The sequence below is a fragment of the Saccopteryx leptura genome, chromosome 3 (genome assembly GCF_036850995.1).
Source record: "Saccopteryx leptura isolate mSacLep1 chromosome 3, mSacLep1_pri_phased_curated, whole genome shotgun sequence".
NCBI lineage: Eukaryota > Metazoa > Chordata > Mammalia > Chiroptera > Emballonuridae > Saccopteryx > Saccopteryx leptura.
Genome location: NC_089505.1, coordinates 83,397,466 through 83,415,958, shown reverse-complemented (window position 1 = coordinate 83,415,958; position 18,493 = coordinate 83,397,466). Strand labels below are relative to the sequence as shown.

The following is an 18,493-nucleotide window of genomic DNA, read 5'->3' as shown; positions in this document are numbered from 1 at the left end:
ATGCCAAAAGCTGGTGTTTCCTGACTTCTTTTGGGCTTTATTTGCCTTTTCTGTTACTTCCTTGGCCATTATAGACCTTAAAAGCCATGCTCAGAAAAATCTCACTGAGGGGTTTGACTAAGAGAGTAAAATTGCAAATCCAGTGTCTAAAGAAGCCTATTAGACTAAGGAAAGAAAGGATTTGATTTGCGGTGGTAGGTGGAGACTGGAAGGTCTGAATTCGATTTAGGGTGATACCTCAGGTGGTGGGGGTTAAGGCGATGCCCAGATAGACTACAAACTAAGAGTGAAGTTGAGCCTTAGCACAGAAGACATGATATCCCTTTATAGTGAGGAAGTTAAGAATGGTGGCGGTGTGTCTCCTTGAGGTAGGCAGGGAGGGGCTGCAGAGGAGTAGGTTATTTACATATTGTGAGAGAGTACTAGTTTCGAGATTGCATGCTGCTAAATCCTGAGCTAGTGTCTGCCGAAATAGGTGTGGGCTGTTTCTGAACCCCTGGGGTAAGACAGTCCATGTAAGTTGCTGGGCTGCATTAGTGTCTGGGTGAATGCAAACAGAAATTAAGAGTCAGGGTGTAGAGGAATGGTAAAGAAGGCATTCTTGAGGTCTAGGACCGTGAAGTGAGTGGTGTTTGAGGGAATGTTTGACAGTAACTTGTAGAGATTAGTGACTACTGGATGGAGGGGAATTACTGCCTCATTGACTAGGTGTAAGTCTTGTACGAGGTGATAAGCCCCTGAAGGTTTTCGAACAGGAAGGATGGGGTATTGCAGGGAGAGTCCATGGAGATGAGTAAGCCTTGATTTAAGAGGCAGGTAATTATTGGTTTAAGGCCTAAGAAACAGATACAGTTACACATTAAACAAAGATTTTATATACAAATTATGAATTAAGGAACTTAAATGAGCATGCTTTACTTGTTTCAATTTAAATTATACTAGAGATATTTTCTGACAAAGAGACAAGACAGATTATTCACTCACATAGCTCAAGAGAGACCTCTGCTTTTTTTTTTTTTTTTTGTATTTTTCTGAAGTTGGAAATGGGGAGGCAGTCAGACAGACTCCCACATGCGCCCAACTGGGATCCACCCGGCACGCCCACCAGGGGGTGATGCTCTGCCCATCTGGGGCGTTGCTCTGTTGCAACCAGAGCCATTCTAGCACCTGAGGCAGAGGCCACAGAGCCATCCTCAGCGCCCAGGCCAACTTTGCTCCAATGGAGCCTTTGCTGTGGGAGGGGAAGAGAGAGACAGAAAGAAAGGAGAGGGGGAGGGGTGGAGAAGCAGATAGACGCTTCTTCTGTGTACCCTGGCCAGGGATCGAACCCGGGACTCCTGCATGCCAGGCCGATGCTCTACCACTGAGCCAACCGGCCAGGGCCACCTCTGCTTTTTAAGCTTTTTGAGATGGCAGGGAGTTGTCAGCATAGAGGGGAGGAAGAGAGAAAGCAGACAGATGGACAGTGTGAACAGCTGGATGAAAAGAAGGAGGGTCATAATCTGCAGGAGGAGGTAGAGGTTGAGGTGCTAGTGGTGGTGCCACGTGGTTAGAGGAGTCAAAAAGATTTGGAGTTCTGAAGAGTGGGGAGAGGACAAGGGGGAGAAAGGCATAGCTGTAACCTGTGAGGACAGGGTTGGGTCGAGAAGAAAGGCAGAGCCTGCAGTTTGTAAGGAAGGAGGAGGGGTTTAAGAAAACTGTGGAGAAGGGAGGGGCCCCTGGCCAGCAGGGGAGGAGAAAGAGAGACTGGTATTTGCAGGTGAATGAGAAACAGAATTCTGCGAAGAGAGCGAATGGGGCTTTCTAGAGGGCAGAGACTCAAATGGAAGAGATTTGCAGAGGAACCATAGAAGGATCCCGAGAGAGGGGTGCCCCCGGGGGTCAAGAAGGAGGGGAAGAGAGTTGGGAGTCTGTGGAGAAGGAGAGATTGGGAGTGGAGGTTTTAGGTGAGGTTTCTCTGGCCAAAAACGGCCTGCATGTAGAACAAGTGGCACAGAAATTAAGGACAGGAGTGAAGGGAGAAGAAAGTCTGCACATAAGGAGTTTCTGATGCCCAGTCCAGTGGCAAAACTTATCTAGGTCCCTCAGAATATTGTAATCGAATGTCCTGTTTTCAGGCCAATGGGAGTCATTGTCTAATTTGTATTGGGGCCACGTTGTGTTACAGAAGAAAATGAGTTCTTTTTGGCTTAAGGTCAGAGAGGCCCAACTTAGTGTGGTTTTTTTTATTTTTATTTTTATTCATTTTAGAGAGGAGAGAGAGAGAGAGAGAGAGAAACGGGGGAGGAGCAGGAAGCATCAACCCCCATATGTGCCTTGACCAGACAAGTGCAGGTTTCGAACTGGGGACCTCAGCATTCCAGGTCGACGCTTTATCCACTGCACCACCACAGGTCAGGCCTTAGTGTGGTTTTTTATGAGACATCCTAGAGGAGGCTGGTCGGAAGGTTTAGACTATGAAGAGCGTGGAGACAGGTGAGCAAGAGGGGCTGTCCCCACCTTTTGTCACTGTCCCAAGAGGACAAAATCTCTGTGTGGGGGAGTTGTTCCTGATAGAGGTCATCACCACCTGTCAGGGATTTTCGAGAGAGAGAGTGGAGAGGTTTGGCCAGGCGCTTAGTCTTCTGTGCAGTCTACTGAGACTGAAAGTCAAACCCCTCAAAAGCTGAGGCTTGTCAAAGAAAACCATCTGACCAGGAAGGGGTGTTTTTAGAGAGAAATTTGGAGGCCAACTGGGGAAGAGGAAGGGAGAAAACTCCTTACCATCTGATCTGGCAGGGGTTCAGGACAGGGACAGATCACCGACCAATCAACCTACAATTACACGTCCAAATAGAATTAGGGAGTAAGCCCGGGACGAGCTGCCATTGCCCATTGCTTCCCTGGTTGTAAGTTTGAACAGCAAAGAGGGATATCCCGGCAGTTAGTACCCTGTCCCAGTTTTTGGCACCAAATGTTGGAATCCATGGGAGTCCGAAAGACCAGAGTAACAGGCTTTATTGAAAGGAAGAAAGGAACCCTGCCAGGCACTTCTCCCAGGGAGAAGAGCACCAGTTACAGACTAGGGGTGAATTTTATAGCATTTGGGAGAGCCTGAGGGGGTACTGAGTCAAAAGTTCTGGTATGTTCCCTTTTATGGTTTTAAGATTTCAGCTTTCTGGAATGCTCCATCTTGGGCGGTCGATCAGCTTTCTGTAACTCTTCTGCCTCAGGGGTGATTATTCAGTAAGTAAGGGTGAGATCAGGCAGCCAGGTGGAACAACAAAAGGGCAGTTGGAAGTTCTGGTAAATTCATACATCTATCACAAATCCAATGCGAACCTGCATGGGCCAGATGGCTGTGATGGTAGCCGTGGCTACTGGCTTTACATTCACTTTAGTTATTGTATGGTCAGGGGCCACCATCGTGGCCATTTACATGCAGGTTCTCACTGAATTCAGACATACGGTAAAGAAATGATGGACGATGGTGGGCCATTCTGTTTACTGGTGTCTCACTGTAAAGCCTGCAGCCAAGGCCACCATCACAGCAGCCTGGCCCATGCAGATTCGCATTGGATTCGGACAGTCGGTAAAGAAACAACGAAGCCAAAAACTGATGGGCTGTCATCTTTAATTCTAGCTTGCACCTGGCGGGCAAGTAAAAACACACACTGGGCTCCAAAACCCACTCACATTCAGTGCTCACAAAGCTACTGACTTATCTGAGTTTCCTAGAATCAAAGGTTTCTAGCTCACCAGACTTATTCACCTCTGTTCCCCATCTCCTTCCTTCTCCCTGCACAAACTCTGCACTAACTGGCTTCTCACTCAACACTCCGCCATCTTGGCTGCTTCTCCTGGCCTCCTCCACGTGGCCTTTCTCTGCTCTCCTCTCTGCTCTCTCCTCTAATGATAATCTCAGGAACCAAGAGAGTAAGCTCCCGTTCTGCCTCCATTTTATAGTGTAGAAATCAAAACCTTTAATCCAATATACAAAATAGGGAAGTCTCTAATACAAAGTCACTTATCAGAGACATGATGGGATTGTACCACCCCACATCAAAAGGGGTGGGAAAGGCTTAATCCCAAAACCAAGCCCCAGGCTACAAAGATCCTGCCTGCCCACAGAGACACACATTAATATCACCTGGGCAACGGCCTCCATGTGGGCAGTGCCATCTTTAACAAAGTGAGCATAATATATTTTATCTGCCCAACATTAACCAAGACAGGCAAGCCACAAGAAAAGCCAAGGGAAAAGCAGGTTTCTGGGGAAGGGATCAGGGAGGCCTCTTCAATGCTGATGGCAGGAACCGAGAGAGAGAGAGAGAGAGAGAGAGAGAGAGAGAGAGAGAGACCAAGAGAGAGCAAGAGCCCCCAGTCTGCTTTATTTTATAGTGTAGAAAATTAAAACCTTTAAGCCAATATACAAATAAGGGAGTCTCTGATACAAAACCACTTATTTTAGGCATAAATGGGATTCTTCATAAGAGTGCACCACCCCACATCATACAACAGTTAAGGGTGTGGGGAAAAGCTTAGTTTTGAGAAGACCTTAGTATTAGAAGGATGAGAAAGACTTAATCTTAAAACTAAGCCTTAGGCTATAATGACTTTGCTAGTTTACTGCCTGTACCTCATATCCAATGCAAACTATAAGGTAGAGGTCAACGACCCCACACTCAAGCTGGTGAGCCTGCGCTCAAGTGGGAGATCCTGGGTTTAGAACCTGGAACCTCAGTGTCCCAGGTCAATGCTCTACCCACTACACCACCACTGGTAAGGTTCTTGGGGTTTTGTTTTGTTTTGTATTTTTCTGAAGCTGGAAACAGGGAGAGACAGTCAGACAGACTCCCGCATGCGCCCGACCGGGATCCACCCGGCACGCCCACCAGGGGCGAAGCTCTGCCCACCAGGGGGCGACGCTCTACCCCTCCGGGGCGTCGCTCTGCCACGACCAGAGCCACTCTAGCGCCTGGGACAGAGGCCAAGGAGCCATCCCCAGCGCCTGGGCCATCTTTGCTCCAATGGAGCCTTGGCTGCGGGAGGGGAAGAGAGAGACAGAGAGGAAGGAGGGGGGGGGTGGAGAAGCAACTGGTGCTTCTCCTATGTGCCCTGGCCGGGAATCGAACCCGGGTCCCCCGCATGCCAGGCCGACGCTCTACCGTTGAGCCAACCAGCCAGGGCTTCTTGGGTTTTTTTAACAATAAAAAAAATTGCCTGCCTGACCTGTGGTGGTGCAGTGGATAAAGCGTCGACCTGGAAATGCTGAGGTCGCCGGTTCGAAACCCTGGGCTTGCCTGGTCAAGGCACATATGGGAGTTGATGCTTCCAGCTCCTCCCCCCCTTCTCTCTCTCTGTCTCTCCTCTCTCTCTCTCTGTCTCTCCCTCTCCTCTCTAAAATGAATAAATTAAAGAACAAAAAAAAAATTGCCTGACCGGTGGTGGTGCAGTGGATAAAGCAATCACCTAGAATGCTGAGGTTGCTGGTTTGAATACCTAGGATTGCCTAGTCAAGGCCCATACAGGAAACTGTTGGAATCCATGGGAGTCCGAAAGACCAGAGTAACAGGCTTTATTGAAAGGAAGAAAGGAACCCTGCCGGGCACTTCTCCTGGGGGAGAAGAGCACCAGTTACAGACTAGGGGCAAGTTATATAGTGTTTGGGAGAGCCTGAGGGGATACTGAGGCAAAAGTCCTGGTATGTCCGGAATGCTCCTCCTTGGGGGGCTTCGAGCATGTGGGTGTTGAATCAAAAGTCCTGGTGTGTCCAGAGCCCCTCCTTGGGGTGGCTTCTCAGCTTTTTGGAATTCCTCTGTCTCAGGGTCAATAGTCCAGTAAGGGTGAGGTCTGACAGATAAGCGGAACATCAAGAGGGCAGTTTGGAATTCACGTATCTATCATTTCTCGACTCTGTGGTTACATATAAAAGAAAGGCAGTTATTAATTTTATAATATATGGTGAGGGGTGATGAGGAGAAAGAGGAGAAAAAATTGGAAAATTATTTCTTCTTCTGGAGAGAACTCGAGAAGGGAACCTTGCCAAGCGAAGACCCCCATCCAGTTCAGAAGGTTGTCAATTTCCATGCTGTGAGGTCTGAACCAGGCGATGTCTCTGAAAACCTGAGTGAGGAAGTAAAAAATTTTGCGAGGTAATAATTGTCAGTTGCCTGCTGCGAGTGCCGAGTGGACAGAGTGACATGGTGATCCATGGTCTCTGGATGAGCCTCATGAGACATGCTGGTCTGGTTCCTCTCGAATGAGAGGACATGTGGAGATTTTAAGAGACAGGAAACTTGTTGGTGTAAGTTTTTTAGAAGGATTGAATATGTGTGGTTAAAAAGGAAGAGGGTTTGGAGAACATTCAGGAGGGAACTTCTCGGGCTGAGGGGCGGCTTCTTCCTGCTGTCAACCCTACCTATTTGATATTTCCCTCGTGAAGTTCTCCTTGGGGTACTGGGGAATAGGAGTGTAGGAGCATTTGATTGTAGGTAATCCTAGAGATTTCTCTCATCCCGGCCTGTAGGAACTTAATAAAGAAAGAGGCAGGTATTTGGAGATTAGCAATGCAGAGATAAGGAGGGTTGTATAGGGGGGTGTGTGTGAAAATTCTTCCATGGTAAAGTCAGAGATATTTTTTCCTGGCAGCCCTGGAGAGAGTAGTTAGCTTGAGTTAAAAGAAATGTTTCATGTCCGTTTGTAGGCTCCAAGAAGACCCAGTGATCTTGTCCCCTTACTATGTGAAGGGAAAAAGACTGAGAAGCGTTAAGAGGTGTTAATATTTATTCTCCTAGTTCTTCAGGAATACAGGAGAGCTTTAGTGTTAGGGGACCTGTAGAGGTTGAAAGATAGAACTTAGGAGGTTTGCTGATATAGGGTTTCAGATTTTTCTGTTTCATGAGGGCAGGTTTCAGGGTTGATGTGTAGGGTTAGGTAGATTTTCCAGTTGTTTGATTGGCAAAGGTCTGCATGCAGTTCTGTAAGAAACTAGCGAACAAACATAAGAGGCAGGGTCTAAAAGTTAGAAAAATAAATAGGAGAGTGAGTGGAGCAATAAAAGGTAATAGTCAAGACGCCCAGTTTGTGTGAAACCACTGATTCCATGTTTACGAATTCGCTGGGCTTCAGAGAGAGAGAGAGAGAGAGAGAGAGAGAGAGAGAGAGTAAATAGGAATAAGACAGGGCAGTGTGGCTAGTCCCCTTGTCCCTAGATCTACTTTTATAGAGATTTCTAAAGCAATAAGAAGAGAAATTACCTGTATAGCTCAATTGGTCCTTACATTGATGGATAGTGTATTAGGAACTGGAAGAGGCTCATGGGATGGAATTAGGTTGATATTTAGGGTGAGATAGATTAGGGTACAGCTTTTTGTCTAATTAGTATGGAGACGCAGATAGGTGTTGGTCCCACACAAGTAGAAAGTTCCTGATTTGGTGAGGCAGGCTGAGAAGTGAATAGAGAATAGAAGGACAAGGGGTCGGTTTTGTTTCTCTGTTTCTGAGCTCCAGATGGTCAGGGTGGAGAAAGAGTTGTCCTAATAAGTGGGTAGGGTAGATTATTGTTAGCTAGGGTGACTGAATAAACATTCTTTGAAAACCAGTTTTCTGACTGTACAAATTCTTTTTTCTCGGTACAAATCTCCTACAACCTGCACAAACCTTCTACAACTTACATAAACCTTCAACTTTCATGCACTTTCTTATCCAGAAATAACTGGCCTTCATAACAATTTGCTTTTCCTTTTTCTTTCAAAAGTATTTCCATATCTTATACCTTCTATTATCAAAACCATACAATTCCTTTCTAGTCAGAACTCTTGATTTAAAATTTTTTCACCTCTAGTGACAATCAAGTTGACTTTCTTTTTATCCTAGTTTCCCTTTTCCCAAAGCCTGACTGAAAGAGTCCTTAGTTTTTTCATATATTTTCCATACGTTGACCAACCAGCTTCAGGTTTGTGGTTGGAGTAAAGCATGCCATTTTTCTATTTTAGCAGCAGTGGGAGTTGTCAGGATCATGGTGTGTGGACCTGTCCATGTGAAAGTCAGTCCTTGAGTGATGTAATGTTGGAAGTGCCTCTTGGACAGTCCTTGAACAGTTTGCTGAGTGACCTATAAAACCTGCAAGTACTTAGGGAAAGGGTGTTACATTTCTACACTTTGCAGTTAGAGTTTAAGTCCTAGTGACCACTGCTTCTAGCTGGAATTACCAGCAGGTCCCAGCCTATAATAGGCATGGGGCATTGAGATAAGAGGAACAAAGGAGATACTAAACATTAAATAAAGCAATAAAATCAGACTGTCAATACCCACAGTAGAGATCTTTGAGGGATAAATAAAACTTAAATATTCAGGCAAGGCATAGTAGATGGCCCTTGTGTTTACAAGAAATGAGATCTGTTTATCTGCTACTTGGAAGAAATACCTTAGGCTCGTGAACGATGTCCTTGGGCCTTCAGTGGCAATTCCCAGCACTCTGGGCAAGGTCAGGTCACAGGTAGCTGGAGCAGGGCTAGAAGAGACTGAACCCTCCCTCCATGGAGAAAGTGGGCAGCTTACCTTCTCGTGTCCCTCTTTCCACAGCACAGGTGTGTCATCGGTGGGGCCGGGAAGCCTGGCAGGCTTCAGTTCAATGACCTTTCTTTCCACTCTGGAGCAGGGCCTTGATAGAATGCTATGAAACCCCTTAGGGTGCTGGAGCCAAAAGCTGGTATTTCCTGACTTCTTTTGGGCCTTATTTGCCTTTTCTGTTACATCCTTGGTCATTATAGACCTTAAAAGCCATGCTCAGAAGATCTCACTGAGGGGCTTGACTAAGAGAGCAAAATTGGGAATTCAGTGTTTAAAGAAGCCTATTAGACTGAGGAAAGATTTTTACTTTTTTTTTTTAATTAATTAATTATTTTATTTATTCATTTTAGAGAGGAGAGGGAGAGACAGAGAGAGAGAGAGAGGAGAGACAGAGAGAGAGAAAGGGGGAGGAGCTGGAAGCATCAACTCCCATATGTGCCTTGACCGGGCAAGCCCAGAGTTTTGAACCGGCAACCTCAGCATTTCCAGGTCGACGCTTTATCCACTGCGCCACTACAGGTCAGGCTAGACTGAGGAAAGATTTGATCTGTGGTGGTAGGTGGTTGGAGACTTTGGAGGGTCTGAGTTTGATCTAGGGTGAGACTTCAGGTGGTGGGGGTTAAAGTAATGCCTAGATAGACTAGGGATTGAGAATAAAGTTGAGCCTTAGCAGAGAAGACAGGATAACACTTCATAGCGAGGAAGTTAAGAAGGGAGGTGGTGAGTCTCCTTGAGGCAGGCAGGGAGGGGCTGCAGAGGAGTAGGTTATCTACATATTGTAAGAGAGTACTAGTTTTGAGATTGCGTGCTGCTAAATCCTGAGCTAGTGCCTGCTGAAAACAGGTGTGGGCTGTTTCTGATCCCCTGGGGTAAGACAATCCAGGTAAACTGCTGGGCTGCATTAGTGTCTGGGTAAAGGCAAACAGAAAGTAAGAGAGGAATGGTAAAGAAGGCATTCTTGAGGTCTAGGACCATGAAGTGAGTGGTGTTTGAGAAAATGTGTGACAGTAATTTACAGAGATTAGGGACTACTGGATGGAGGGGAATTGCTGCCTCATTGACTAGGTGTAAGACTTGTACGAGGTGAAAAACTCCTGAAGGTTTTCGAACAGGAAAGATGGGGGTATTTCAGGAAGATTCCGTGGGGATGAGAAAACCTGGTTTATGAGGTGGGTAATTACTGGTTTAAGGCCTTAGAAACAGACAGTTACACATTAAACAAAGACTTGACATAAAAGTTATGAATTAAGGAATTTAAATGAGCGCGCTTTACTTGTTTCAATTCAAATTATAGTAGAGATATTTTCTGACAGACAAAGAGACAAGACGGATTACTTACTCATATAGCTTAATATAATTCTGCTTTTTAAGTTTTTCGAGATGGCAGGAAGTTGCCAGCATAGAGGGGAGGAAGAGAGAAGGCAGATGGATGGACAGTGTGAGCAGCTGGATGGAAAGAAGGAAAGTCAGAATCTGCAGGAGGAGAGAAGGAGGTTAAAGTATTGGTGTGGTGCCACATGGTCAGAGGAGTCAAAAGGATTTAGAGCTCTGAGGAGAGAGGAGAGGGCAAGGAGGAAAGAGGCACAGTCACAGTTTGTAAGGAAGGAGGAGGGGTCAGAGAGGAGACAACTGCAGTTTGTAAGGAGGGAAGAGAGGTCAGAGATGAGACAGGCACCGCAGCCAGAGCCACAGCTTCTGAGGAGGGGGGAGGGGACGAAGAACACAGTGGAGAAGGGAGAGGCCCCTGGCCAGCAGGGGAGGAGAAAGAGAGACTGATGAATGAGAAAACAGGATTTAGTGAAGGAAAGAGGCTTGCTGGAGGGAAGAGACTCCAGCAAAAAAGATTTGCTGAGAGACTAGAGAGGGGTCCCGAGAGAGGGGTGCCCCGGGGGTCAGGCAGGAGAAGGAGAGAATTTGGGAGTCCACGGAGAAGGAAAGATTAGGAGCAGAGGTTTTAGGTGAGGTTTCTTTGGCCAAAAACGGCCTGCGTGTAGAACAGAAGGTACAGAAATTAAGGACAGGAGAGAAGGGAGAAGAAAGCCTGCACATAAGGAACTTCTGATGCCCTCCCCGTCTGGTGGCAAAATTGTCAAGATGTCTTAGGATATTGTAATCGGATGTCCCGTTTTCAGGCCAATGGGAGTCATTGTCTAGTCTGTACTGAGGCCATGCCGTGTTACAGAAGAAGATTAATTTCTTCAGTTTGAGGTCTGAGAGACCGAGTTTGGTGAGGTTTTTTATGAGACATCCTAGATGTGTCTGGTCGGAAGGCTTAGACTCTGAAGAGCCCATAGTGGAGACAGGTGAGCAAGAGGGGGCGTCCCCGCCTTTTGTCACTGTCCCAAGAGAAGAAAATCTCCGTGTGGGGGAGTCGTCCCTGATAGAGGTCGTCACCACCTGTCAGGGAGCTCTGAGGACGAGAAGTCCGAGAGAGTGGAGAGGTTTGGCTAGGCGCCTAGTCTTCCGTGCAGTCCACTGAGACTGAAAGTCAAACCCCTCAAAACGTGAGGCGTATCAGAGAAAACCGTCCGACCAGAAAGGGGTGTTTTTAGAGAGAAATTTAGAGGCCAACCGGGGAAGGGGAAAGGAGAAACTCCTTACCTTCTGGTCCAGCAGGGGTTCAGGACAGGGTTAGACTGCCGGCCAATCAACCCACAATTACACGTCCAAACAGAATCAGGGAGTAAGCCCCGGACGAGCTGCTGCTGCCCATTGCTTCCCTGGTTGTAAGTTTGAACGGCAAAGAGGGATCGTCCAGGCAGTTAGTACCCTGTCCCGGGTTTCGGCACCAAATGTTGGAATCCATGGCAGTCCGAAAGACCAGAGTAACAGGCTTTATTGAAAGGAAGAAAGGAACCCTGCTGGGCACTTCTCCTGGGGGAGAAGAGCACTGGTTACAGACTAGGGGCGAGTTATATAGTGTTTGGGAGAGCCTGAGGGGATACTGAGGCAAAAGTCCTGGTATGTCCGGAATGCTCCTCCTTGGGGGGCTTCGAGCATGTGGGTGTTGAATCAAAAGTCCTGGTGTGTCCAGAGCCCCTCCTTGGGGCAGCTTCTCAGCTTTTTGGAATTCCTCTGTCTCAGGGTCAATAGTCCAGTAAGGGTGAGGTCTGACAGATAAGCGGAACATCAAGAGGGCAGTTTTGAATTCACGTATCTATCAGAAACAACTACTATGAGTAGATGTGTCCTGCTTCTCCCCCCTCTTTCTCACTGTCCCTCTTTCTCACTCTCCCTATCTCTCTCTCTCTCTCCACCTCTCCAAAAAGCAAAAAAAAAAAAAAAAATGTAAAGCCAGGAGCCACGGCCAGGGCCACTATCACAGTAGCCCAGCCCATGCAGGTTCGCACTGGATTCGGACAGTCGGTAAAGAAACAACGGAGCCAAGAACTGATGGGCCTTCATCTTTAATCCTAGCTTGCACCCGACGGGCAAGTAAAAACACACACTGGGCTCCAAAACCCACTCACATTCAGTGCTCATAAAGCTACTGACTTATCCGAGTTTCCTAGAATCAAAGGTTTCTAGCTCACCAGCCTTATTCTCCTCAGTTCCCCATCTCCTTCCTTCTCCAGCGACAAACTGCACAAACTGGCATCTCACTCAGCACTCCGCCATCTTGGCTGCTTCTCCTGGCCTCCTCCACGTGGCCTTTCTCTGCTCTCTGCTCTGCTCCCTCTGCTCTCTCATGCTAGTCATCCCAGGAACCAAGAGCGCAAGCTCCCGCTCCGTCCCCATTTTATAGTGTAGAAATCCAAACTCTTAATCCAATATACAAAATAGGGAAGTCTCTAATACAGTCGCTTCTCTGAGGCATGATTGGATTGTACCACCCCATATCAAAAAGGGTAGGAAAGGCTTAATCCCAAAACCAAGCCCCAGGCTACAAGGATTCTGCCTGCCTTTAGCCCACCCCAGCACACATTAATATCACCTGGGCGACGGTCTCCACATGGGCAGCGCCACTTTAACAAAGTGAGCATAATACATATTATCTGCCCAACACATGCCCATGGTTTCGAACCGGTGACCTCAGCATTTCCAGGTTGACGCTTTATCCACTGCGCCACCACAGGTCAGGCCTTTATTTTTGTGTGTGTGATTGTAAAGCCAGTAGCCATGGCCAACATCTTAGCCGCCCGACCCATGCAGGTTCGGAATGGATTCGGACAGTCGGTAAAGAAAAAACGGAGCCAAGAACTGGTGGACCATCATGTTTGATCCTAGTTTTCACCCAGCGGGCAAATAAAAAGACACACTGGGCTCCAAAACCCACTCATTCAGTGCTCACAAAGCTACTGACTTATCCGAGTTTCCTAGAATCAAAGGTTTCTAGCTCACCAGACTTATTCACCTCTGTTCACCATCTCCTTCTCCTTGTACAAACTCGGCACAAACTGGCTTCTCCCTCAGCACTCCACCATCTTGGCTGCTTCTCCTGGTCTCCAACACATGGCCTTCTCTGCTCTCTTCTCTAATGCTAATCTCAGGAACCAAGAGAGCAAGCTCCCAGTCCGCCCCACTTTATAGTGCAGAAATCAAAACCTTTAATCCAATATACAAAATAGGGAAATCTCTAATACAAAGTCACTTATCTGAGGCATGATGGGATTGCAACACCACACATCAAAAAGGGTGGGAAAGGCTTAGTCCTAAAACCAAGGCCCAGGCTACAAGGATCCTGCCTGCCCACAGCCCGCCCCCAACACACATTAATATCACCTGGGCAAAGGGCTTCCACGTGGGCAGCACCATCTTTAACAAAGTGAGCATAATATATTTTATCTGCCCAACAGTGACAAAGACAGAGAGAGGGACAGACAGACAGGAAGGGCAAGAGATGAGAAGCATCAATTCTTTGTTGCGGTACCTTAGTTGTTCATTGATTGCTTTCTCATATGTGCCTTGATGGGAGGGGGGGGCGCTCCAGCAGACCAAGTGACACCTTGCTTGAGCCAGCGATCATGGCCTCAAGCTGGTGAACCTTATTCAAACCAGATGAGCCTGCACTCAAGCTGGCGACCTCAGGGTTTCGAACCTGGGTCTTCTGCATCCCATTCCGATGTTCTATCCACTGCACAACTGTCTGGTCAGGTCTCACCATGCATTTTATACAGCAGAATCAAAGAGAAAGATGCAAGGGAGTTACATGAAATTGATTGCTGCTAGATTAGGGAGGCGGGAGAAAGCAAAGGGGTGGGGATCCCTGGGATTGGATAACAAAGCTAAAATGTATACAGGAAAACTTCTGTTACAGAGGGAGGCAAAAGACTGTAATCATGTAAAATAATTAACATGATAATAACAGTGAAAGGGTTTATTGGTTCCTGCTCTGGTGGGATGCTTGCCCTGAGGGAGCAGAATGAGATTAACCCTAGATATCAAAGGTATGTTATCAGGCACATTATTGCAGATACAAAAGGCAAGAGATGGGCTTCAAAGCAAACACTGACCTTTATTCAGATAGAGAATAACTCTAGGACATGACTACCCACTATAAACTGCTTTTAGTTTAAAAGTTTTTATTTCAGCCTGACCAGGCAGTGGCACAGTGGATAGAGCGTTGGACTGGGATGTGGAAGGACCCAGATTTGAGACCCCGAGCTTGCCAGCTTGAGCGTGGGCTCATCTGGTTTGAGCAAAAAGCTCACCAACTTGGACCCAAGGTCACTGGCTCAAGCAAGGGGTTTCTCAGTCTGCTGAAGGCCTGCGGTCAAGACACATATGAGAAAGCAATCAATGAACAACTAAGGTGTTGCAACGTGTAAAGCCAGGAGGCACGGCCAGGGCCACTATCACAGCAGCCGCCTGGCCCATGCAGGTTCGCATTGGATTCGGACAGTCGGTAAAGAAACAATGGAGCCAAAAACTGATAGGCCATTTTCTTTAATTCTAGCTTGCACCTGGCGGGCAAGTAAAAATACACACTGGGCTCCAAAACCCAATCACATTCAGTGCTCACAAAGCCACTGACTTATCCGAGTTTCCTAGAATCAAAGGTTTCTAGCTCACCAGCCTTATTCTCCTCTGTAAAGCCAGGAGCCGCCATCATGGCCATTCACATGCAGGTTCGCATTGGATTCGGACAGTCGGTAAAGAAACCATGGAGCCAAAAACTGGTGGGCCATAACCTTTAATCCTACCTTGCACCCGGCGGGCAAGTAAAAATACACACTGGGCTCCAAAACCCACTCACACTCAGTGCTCACAAAGCCACTGACTTATCCGAGTTTCCTAGAATCAAAGGTTTCTAGCTCACCAACCTTATTCTCCTCAGTTCCCCATCTCCTTCCTTATCCCAGATACAAACTCTACACAGACTGGCATCTCACTCAGTACTCCGCCATCTTGGCTGCTTCTCCTGGCCTACTCCACGTGGCCTCCTTCCGCTGCTGGCTCTACTTTCTCTGCTCTCTCATGCTAACCTCAGGAACCAAGAGCGCAAACTCTCGTTCCATCCCCATTTTATAGTGTAGAAATCCAAACCCTTAATCCAATATACATAATAGGGAAGTCTCTAATACAAAGTCACTTCTCTGAGGCATGATAGGATTGTACCACCTTACACCAAAAAGGGTAGGAAAGGCTTAATCCCAAAACCAAGCCCCAGGCTACAAGGATTCTGCCTGCCTTTAGCCCACCCCAACACACATTAATACCACCTGGGCAACGGCCTCTTTAACAAAGTGAGCATAATACATTTTATCTGCCCAACATCCTCAGTTCCCCATCTCCTTCCTTATCCCAGATACAAACTCTGCACAAACTGGCATCTCACTCAGCACTCCGCCAGCTTGGCTGCTTCTCCTGGTCTCCTCCACGTGGCCTTTCTCTGCTCTCCTCTGCTCTCTCTTCTAATGATAATCTCAGGAACCAAGAGCCCCAGCTCCCGTTCTGCCCCCATTTTATAGTATAGCTTCACAACCTTTAATCCAATATACAAAATAGGGAAGTCTCTAATACAAAGTCACTTCTCTGAGGCATGATTGGATTGTACCACCCCACATCAAAAAGGGTGGGAAAGGCTTAATCCCAAAACCAAGCCCCAGGCTGCAACGATCCCCAACACACATTAATATCACCTGGGCGATGGCCTCACGTGGGCAGTGTCATCTTTAACAAAGTGAGCATAATACATTTTATCTGCCCAACACAACGAAAAACTGATGATTAATGGTTCTCATCTCTCCCTGTTCCTGTCTGTCTGTACCTATCTGACTCTCTCTCTCTGTCCCTGTAAAAAAAAAAAAAAAAAAAGTTTTTATTTCAGACCATCTTGTGTGCTTACTTTAGGTCCCAGAGTCTGTAAGGACATGATACACGCTTTCTGTAAAGCCAGGAGCCACCATCATGGCCATTCACATGCAGGTTCGCATTGGATTCGGACAGTCGGTAAAGAAACAACGGAGCCACAAACTGGTGGGCCATAGTCTTTAATCCTAGCTTGCACCCGGCGGGCAAGTAAAAATACACACTGGGCTCCAAAACCCAATCACATTCAGTGCTCACAAAGCCACTGACTTATCCGAGTTTCCTAGAATCAAAGGTTTCTAGCTCACCAGCCTTATTCTCCTCAGTTCCCCATCTCCTTCCTTATCCCAGATACAAACTCTGTACAAACTGGCATCTCACTCAGCACTCCGCCATCTTGGCTGCTTCTCCTGGCCTACTCCACGTGGCCTCCTTCCGCTCTCTGCTCTGCTCTCTCCTCTAATGATAATCTCAGGAACCAAGAGCACAAACTCCCGCTCTGTCCCCATTTTATAGTGTAGAAATCCAAACCCTTAATCCAATATACAAAATAGGGAAGTCTCTAATACAAAGTCACTTCTCTGAGGCATGATTGGATTGTACCACCCCACATCAAAAATGGGTGGGAAAGACTTAATCCCAAAACCAAGCCCCAGGCTACAAGGATTCTCAACACACATTAATATCACCTGGGCAACGGCCTCTTTAACAAAGTGAGCATAATACATTTTATCTGCCCAACACTTTCCTTTGAGCTTGTGTGGTTCAGCATGTGGCCCCTTTTTTGTTCACATCCCAAAGCACAGAGGTAGATTGCTGGTTCAATCCCTGGTCAGGGCAGATACAGGAACAGATCAATGTTTCTGTCTCTCTTTTCCTTCCCCTTTCTAAAATTAATAAAATACATTAAAAACATTTTCCCCATTGATTTGTAAGACTAGGGGTAGGGAGAGAAAGGGAGAGAGAGAGAAAAAAGAGAGGGAGAGAGAAAAGCATGAATTTGCTTTTCCATCTATTTGTTCTATTGGAATCCATGGGAGTCTAAAAAGACCAGAGTAACAGGCTTTATTGAAAGGAAGAAAGAAACCCTGCCGGGCACTTCTCCAGGGAGAAGAGCACCAGTACAAGCTAGGGAGACAAATTTTATAGGGTAAGGGAGAATCTCGAGCAAGTGGGTATTGAATCAAAAGTCCTGGTATGTCCGGAATGCTTCTTCCTGGGGTGGCTTGCCAGCTTCTTCAATTTCCTCTGCCTCAGGGGCGATAGTCCAGTAAGTAAGGGTGAGGTCTGACAGATAAGCAGAACATCAAGAGGGCAGTTTGGAATTCCTGGTAAATTCATGTATCTATCATATTCCATTTAGTTGTACACTCACTGATTCCTTTTTTTTTTTGCTAGAGAAAGAGAGATAGAGGGACAGACAGTGACAGGCAGGAAGGAAGAGAGATAAAAAGCTCAATTCTTCATTGTGGCACTTTAGTTGTTCATTGATTGCTTTCTCATATGTGCCTTGACCAGTGACCCCCTGCTCAAGCCAGCGACCTTGGGCTCAAGCCAGTGACCATGGGGTCATATCTATGATCCTGTACTCAAGCTGGCGACCTCAGGTTTTCGAGCCTGGGTCCTCCATGTCCCAGTCTGATGTTCTAGTCACTGTGCAACCGCCAGGTCAGTCACCATTACAAGACTTTACTAAATGAAATGGCCCATAGTTTTCTGGCTCCACATTTCCTTTACCATCTGCCTGAATTGAATGGGAACCTGCATGGCCATGGCAGTGGCCCCTGGCCTTAAAGGCAGAGTTTCTAAGAAGCCACCCTCAGTGGCCGACCAGGATGATCTCTGGAATTGAGCCATGGCTGCAGGAGGGGAAGAGAGAGAGAGGGGAGTGGGAGGGGTGGAGAAGCAGATGGTTGCCTCTCCTGTGTGCCCTAACCAGGAATTAAACCTAGGACATCCACTCACCAGGCCAATGCTCTACCATTGAACCAACCAGCTAGGCCCCTCAATTTGTCTTTTTTCTTTTTTTTTTGTATTTTTCTGAAGCTGGAAATGGGGAGAGACAGTCAGACAGACTCCCGCATGCGCCTGACCGGGATCCACCCGGCACGCCCACCAGGGGCGATGCTCTGCCCACCAGGGGGCGATGCTCTGCCCCTCCGGGGCCTCACTCTGCCGCGACCAGAGCCACTCTAGCGCCTGGGGCAGAGGCCAAGGAGCCATCCCCAACGCCCGGGGCCGTCTTTGCTCCAATGGAGCCTTGGCTGCGGGAGGAGAAGAGAGAGACAGAGAGGAAGGAGGGGAGGGGGTGAAGAAGCAAATGGGCGCTTCTCCTATGTGCCCTGGCCGGGAATCGAACCCGGGTCCCCCGCACGCCAGGCCGACGTTCTACCGCTGAGCCAACCAGCCAGGGCCTCTTTGTCTTTTTTTTAAGAGAGACACTGAGAGAAAAAGGGAGGGATAGAGGAAGGGGAAGGGAAGCATTCATTTGTTGTTCCACTCAGTCACACATCCATCGGTTGGTTTCCATGTGTGCCCTGACCAGGAGATCGAATCTGCAAACTTATCATTCTGGGATAACGTGGGGTGTTTTTTTTTTTGGGGGGGTGTTTTGTATTTTTCTGAAGCCAGAAACGGGGAGGCAGTCAGACAGACTCCCGCATGCGCCCGACTGGGATCCACCCGGCAC

At 47.4% G+C, this 18,493-nt stretch overlaps 1 protein-coding gene across 1 annotated transcript in view; it reads left to right on the top strand.

Annotated features, from left to right (window-relative positions):
* Nucleotides 1-2,368: 2,368 nt before the first annotated feature.
* The window catches only part of ZNF329 (zinc finger protein 329), a 323,877-nt gene continuing 307,752 nt past the window's right edge, over nt 2,369-18,493 (top strand). The window contains exon 1 of the mRNA XM_066374661.1: nt 2,369-2,393. The gene's annotated coding sequence lies outside the window, so the exon portion shown is untranslated. The remainder of the gene's footprint in view (nt 2,394-18,493) is intronic.